At 33.9% G+C, this 7,192-nt stretch overlaps 1 long non-coding RNA gene across 1 annotated transcript; it reads left to right on the forward strand.

The window, feature by feature from the left end:
• The first annotated feature begins 2,033 nt into the window (after positions 1 to 2,033).
• LOC107886356 (uncharacterized) lies at positions 2,034 to 2,845 on the forward strand. The gene is made up of 2 exons (XR_001680736.2): positions 2,034 to 2,286; positions 2,566 to 2,845. It is a non-coding gene; the product is annotated as an uncharacterized lncRNA (long non-coding RNA).
• The last annotated feature ends 4,347 nt before the right edge of the window (positions 2,846 to 7,192 follow it).

Raw genomic sequence — 7,192 nt, forward strand, 5'->3', positions numbered from 1 at the left:
AAATAAAATGTGATTTTGTTTGAAACGTTGAAGTTGAGATAAGGAAGATGATAATGATTTGGGTTCAAATCTTATAATGTGTATATAATTTTTTTGGATTGTAAATAAAAAATATAAAAACAAAAACAGTCTCAAAACAATATAGTTTTTTTGCTTTGTAAAAATAATAAGGTTTAGTAATTTTACAATTAAGTTGAAACCATTGTGAAACCAAAGAATTCACTGTGTTTGTTTTATAGTGTATAAAGATTAATTTTTTTTACATTCGTGACTATCCTTTCCAACAATATTATCTCTAAAGTTTGAACCTAGATCTTCTCCTTAGAAGCCTAATATGCTTTATCATTGCTGTCGAAACCTTTTTTTTTAAAGAAAAAAACGGGGATCGATTTTTAAAGCAAAATGTGCAGTCGCCACCTATCTTTTTGCTTAGGTGTGATTGGATCACCTAATAAATCATTTTATTCCTATTTAAAACAATTTTGGTCCACGTAAATTCAAAAATGGGTTCAGGAGCCGATTATGTACGAAGAAGAGTTAGCACACTCACTACGCCCAAAAAATTGGTACCAGATTGATTAAGTGTTGTCCTTATGTCTAGGATTTTAGAAAAAAATTTGAAATATGGTTCCTTTTTAAAACATTGGGGTGGTTCAAGCTGGTCGTCAAAATTCTCTCGTTTCAAAGGTATGCAGCATCATATCCAGCACGATTAGACACGATTAGACACGATTTTTTATACCTTCAAAAATATGATTGATTTTTTACTTTCAAAAACTTTTAGGTTAAAAATTATAAAAGGATATCTAGATATTTAGTTCAATGAAAAATCGTATAGGGCACGTTTTCCCAAATTTCTAAATATTGAATATTACCTTGTTTTTAACAACTTTTTGTAAGCCAAAAGAAAAAATAATTATCATGGGATAATGTACATGCATAAAAATGTGATACTTGATGATTGAAGATAATATAACTTATTTAATCAACTAACAAAACAAACAATTAAATCCAACCAATCTAAGAAAACTATAGCCAATTTCCCAAGTATGGACGAAGAATAATCAATATAATAGTAATACAAAACAAAAATAATATACAACAATAATATACATAACCTAATACAACACAACCAAATGCAAAATATACAAAACAAAATGAAAATTTAAAATATATATATATAGGACAAATTTAAAATGATGAACACATAATATATTAAAAATGAATTGTTAAATTTGAAATAATTTATGTAAAAAACTAGGGATATAAATAATCATTGAAATAAATATTAAAGAATAAAACATTTGAATTAAATAATATGTAAAATATTTTAAAACGTAAATTCATTTTAAAAATGACAATATACACAATAACTTAAATAATATATAAAATATGAAAGAATAGTAAAATACATGATAAGATATAATACACATAATAGATTTTCAAAACATATATATATTTAGAAATAATTATTTATAAAAAAACATGGAAATGCATACAAGATTAAATTAATTTTGCTATACATGTACAAATATATATAAAAAACATTTAAATGAGATAATATATTAAAAGAATATGGTATAAAGAGTTTCAAAAACAATAATTTTATAAACAAAAAATATGAATTTTAGAACAATAATTTAACCACTAAAATATTATATGTACAAATATACACAAAAATATTTAAATGAGACATTATATAATATGATAAAACCAACTTCAAAATAATTATATGAATAAAAAAACAAAGCAAAATTAATAAAATTGATAAAAATATTAAATGAATTTTAAAATAATAATAATTTCAAATAGAGAGCTTAATTAAAAGATTAGGTGTGCATAAGTATATACATATATAAATGTTTAAATAAAATTTTATACATAATATTAAAATAATATATTATAAACTTCAAAACAATGATTTTTTTTAAACAAAGCAAAATTATTAAAGTAATTTCAATACAAAAAAATATTAAATGAATATCCTTTAAACAATGAATTATATAAATGGAAAATTTAATAAAAATAAATTCAAAATGAAAAGGAAATAAAATTAACTAACGGAATTGAAATTATAAGGGCTAAAACTTAAACATACAGCCAATAACCCTAGCCCCTTCTTCTATACTTTAGCCAACTCCTAAATCCCCACTTCAAACGACCGATTCCCATCCCCCAAACAACAATCTGCACATTGAAGCTTACAGGACGAAATTTTTAGCCTCAAGATCTCCTCCTGACTTCGATTTCAACAAAGTAGAAGAAGACCTACGGCGTATTTACGAGGTAGCCCCTTCCCCTTTTTTCTTTTTCTTGTTTTTCTTTCGAATACAAGAACCACAAATCCAGAAAAATGAAATCAAAGAAAATAAAGCATTTAGAGATCTTGAATCGGAAATCACCTTGTGTATTTCAGTATGCGTAGTGTGCATAAGTTTTTTGCAGGTACATTCGTCGGCTTTTATAGCCGGAGTTACAGAGTAAAATCAAAAAATAAAATTACATTTTATTGCTGTTATTTGCTGTAGATTTTATTATTCTCCTTCTCGTATGTTTCATTTGCAGGAAAGGCCGTACACAAGCACGAGAGGAGACGCGCGCGAGGGGCTGGTGGAGCCCGAGTGGTGCTCATCCGAATTACTGGCTGCTGCGCGAGAGGGAGAACCCTTAGAGCTTCTGAAACAATCACCTGGACTAGTCTTTGGGTCATGTATGAATGGGCTGGGACTTTGGGTTTTTAATTAATTGGGTTTAGATTTATGCAATTGGGTTTTAAAAAATGTATCTGGGCTGGACTGTATATATATTTTTTGGGTTAAATAACTTGTAAATGGATATTGACTTATTCTGGGCTGTTCATTGTCTTTGTTTTTATTTTTTGGTTTTTGGTTTTGTATGGGCTCGGGTGAATTGGGCCTATTACAATTGCGCTCAACAGTTCTTTATAAGTGTTCCACTATTTTTTGTTTTATTTAACGATGAGATGTCATGTTATTATTCACTGATAGTGCATTCAGGGGCGAATGTAGAAATTTTATTTAAGGGAGGCCAAGATAAGATTATAAAATTTGAAGAGTCAAAGCTAAAAATTTTATATTAAAAATATTTAAATTAAATTATTACTTTTTCAAAAGGACTAAAATTATGATTTTTTTCATTTAACCAAAAGTAAAAAAAAAATAATAAATTGAATCTAGTAATTTTAGAGAAGAAATATTAATGCAATTATATAGTTAAGGGTGGGCCAAGGCTTTACCTATCCCTTTAACTACGCCTCTTGATACATAAGACTTATGTACCGATAATATATTAAATATTTTCATTTTTTAATAATTTATATTAGATGTGAAAAAGAGAGAAAAATAAAAATAAAAACAAACAAGAGTAATTAATGCAAAAAAAGTAGACGGGAGAACAACAGGCAACTTGAAGAACAATTCAAGACAAAGATTTAGAGTGCCATATTAATTGGGTTAAGCATTTTCTGCGTGTACATAATGTTAAAAAGAAGGGTAACTTTTTTCCCCACCATTTTATTTCAAATCATTACAAGTTTTGATGTCTCCATCTTCCTTATTTGCTTCCAATGACCACTCGACCATAAACTATTAAAACTTAATTATTTATGGTTTATTTATGATTTTGGATTAATTTTGACAGTTTGTAATTCTGGGGCTCTCTGGACTTTATGGTTTTATAACTGTTGGTTTTGGATTTATACGTTGTTAATGCATACTTAAGCAAAACGTTTTTCTCTAAAAATGACAATTTGTACGCAAACAAAGGTTTTTCTTAAACATGATTGCATTTTCAAAATACAATTGTTTCAAGGCTTTTGCTATAATAAGTTTTGGCAAAGGGACTAATTAGATGGTGTTTTAAGTAAAAACATGATTGTTCTGACGAGATAACTTCGTTTTTAAAACCCCTACCTTGTGGCGCTTTTAGATTCAGCTCTGACGTCTAGGCCGGGTTTGGGGTGTTAATTTAGTGGTATCAGAGTCAAGTTGTAAAACTCGGGTTGTGAAATTTTGGGTTCCAAAATTGTGTTTTAAAAAGAGTTAGTTAATTTTAAATGATTTGAATAATTTGAGAAAGTATGTGGTACACTGAGTCTCCAGCCTCGATCCTATGAGTATCTCTATACTTAGATAGAATCGTCCTGAAACACTGTAGATAGTACTTTCTGAAACTATATTGAAATAGTTAGAGACTGAAACTTCTGAAAACAAGTCTAAACTTATGATAATTTATGCATAAAACACCTACTAATAAATACTAAAACTAATGCATAAAATTTTTAATGTAGATAAAACTCGAAATATACAATGAGCGACGAGCGAACGTGGCATTCGAGGCCATGGTAGAGGCCGTAGGGGGTCTCGATCTGAGTTTTCCTTTCTGGGCAGTATACCGAACTTGGATACGAGTAAGACACTAGTTTCATTTGTTACTAAGATTGGGTCTCAGAGTCGTTTGGTTGGGGACGATGCACTGTCCCAAGCCATGTTGAAGATCTTAGAGAGGGTCACTAGACCTCATTCTGGAGTTGCGGGCTGAGGGTCAGTAACTGAATGACTCCGGTCTAATGGTGTTGAGTTGTTTAGGGGTGTCACTGGAGTCGCCCCTAATGTGGCCGAGTATTCGTTGGAGGCCACTGAGAGGATTATGAATGATCTAGACTATACTCCTGAGCAGAAATTGAAGGATGCAGTCTCTTTGCTTCGTGATGAGGCTTATCAATGGTGGTTGACAGTTGAGGAGGGTACTGAGCCTGATCGTCTTAGTTGGGATTTCTTTAAGACTACATTTCAGAGCAAGTATATAGGAGCGAGCTATGTGGATGCTCATAGGCGTGAGTTTATGAGTCTCACGTAAGGCGATAGATCTGTTGTTGAGTATGAGGTCGAGTTTCTGAGGCTGAATCGTTACGCTCGAGGCATGGTGGCAACTGAGTATGAGAGGTGCATTTGATTTGAAGATGGCTTAAGGGATAATCTGAAGGTGCTGATTGCTCCACAAACAGAGCAAGAGTTTGCAGTTTTGGTTGAGAAGGTGAAGATCGCCAAAGATGTTAAGCGCATGAAGCACCAGAATAGGGATCGTGAGAGGGGTAAAAACAAGAGGGAATCAGAGCCCTCAGTTCTATTCAGAGGCCTAAGAAAAAGGCCAGATCTGATGGGCTAGTTAGAGTAGGGGCTCCTGTTGCTACTACTGAGATTCAGTTGTACGGTGATTGTGGTAGGCGCCATTCGGGCGAGCGTTGGAGGAAAATAGGGGCTTGTCTGAGGTGTGGGTCATTATAGCACCGTATTCGAGAGTGTCCATAGAGGCCTGATCAGGTGCAAGCTGCAGGACCTAGTTCTGCGCAGCCATAGAGGGTAGTTCAGCAACCACCTAGGGGCCGTGGTCAGGCTAGGGTGGTAATGGTATGGGTCGTGGGCAGAGGGCACTGGGCAGAAGGCACCGGGCAGAGGTGCTAGTCAGACTGAGGTGAGACAGCCTGCACTGGTTTATGCTACATGACACCGAGAGGATAGAGATGCTCCTGATGTCATCACCAGTACATTCCTTATATTTGATGTGCCTTATACTGATTTCATAGATATAGGTTCCACTCACTCCTATGTAGCTAACACTATATCTGAAAATCTAGGGATTTCTGTGGAGAACACTTCTAGTGAGATTACTGTACTAAGTCCGTTGGGGCAGACTGTTCATGTTAGTAAACTCTATAGGGATGTTCCGTTAATGGTACAAGGGGCTGTCTTCCTGGAAAATTTGATGGAGCTTCCATTTAGGGAGTTCGATTTAATTTTGGACATGGACTGGTTGGTTGAGCACCGAGTCAATTTGGACTATGCATCTAAGAGGGTCGTTCTGAGGACCAATGATGATATGGAGGTGGTTGTATTTGGTGAGCGTCAAGATTATTTGTCTAATATGATGTCCGCTCTTATGGCTGAAAAACTGGTTTGAAAAGGGTGTGAGGCGTACTTGGCTTACGTTAGTGTTTCTGATTTTGGGGATTCCTCTATCGGAGATATTAGAACGATGAGGGATTTTTTGGATGTCTTCCCTATGGAGTTACTAGGTTTACCTCCGAATCGAGAGGTTGAGTTTAGAATTGAGCTCCTTCCGAGTACAACTCCGATGTCTATTGCTTCATACTGTATGGCACTGAAGGAGCTTACTGAGCTTAAAGCTCAACTTTAAGAACTTCTAGATCGTGGTTTCATCTGTCCCAGTGTGTCTCCCTGGGGGGCACCAGTTCTGTTTGTTAAGAAGGATGGGACCATGAGAATGTGCATCGATTATCGGCAGTTGAATAAGTTGACTGTAAAGAATAAGTATCCATTTCTGAGGATCGATGACTTGATTGATCAGTTTTGAAGGGCTTCAGTGTTTTCAAAAATTTATCATCGTTTCGATTATCCTTAGTTGAGGGTTAAGGAGGTGGATGTTTATAAGACCACATTTAGGACTTGTTATGGACATTACGAGTTCCTTGTGATGCCTTTTGGTCTGATGAATGCTCCAACGACATTCATGGACTTGATGAATCGGGTGTTTCAGCCTTATCTGGATCAGTTCGTTGTGGTCTTTATCGACAATATTCTGGTATACTCTAAGACCGAGGATGAGCATTATGAGCACCTTAGGGTACTACTTCAGATTCTACATGAGATACAACTTTACGTTAAGTTAACTTTACGCTAAGTTGAGCAAGTGTGGGTTCTGGTTGCATGAAGTGACTTTTTTAGGGCATGTGTAACACCCCCTAACCCTAAACTGTTACCGAAATAGAGTTACGGACCATTACCAGACCTTTCAGAAATATTAGGAACCTTACACATAAATAACATACATATTGTCCCTTTTATGGACCTTCGAGGCCCAAAAAATGTGATAGAAGTGAATCGGGACTAATTCGAGTGCTCGAGAAAATTTTCATGAAATTCTAATTTTTTTATTTTTTATTTTTTATTTTTAACAAATAAAGGGCTCGTACTGTATAGACCGGATCATAAGGGCTCAATATAACCCCTTTATAATCATCTAACCAACCCTGCAAACTTAAAACATACCTAATTCAAACCAATATCACAACCATTACAATTTTATATACAATTACATTTAAAACATATCAAGCCACCAACCTGATAATCTATTCACTAAACATTTACAAGCA

Source organism: Gossypium hirsutum, chromosome A03, assembly GCF_007990345.1.
Source record: "Gossypium hirsutum isolate 1008001.06 chromosome A03, Gossypium_hirsutum_v2.1, whole genome shotgun sequence".
NCBI lineage: Eukaryota > Viridiplantae > Streptophyta > Magnoliopsida > Malvales > Malvaceae > Gossypium > Gossypium hirsutum.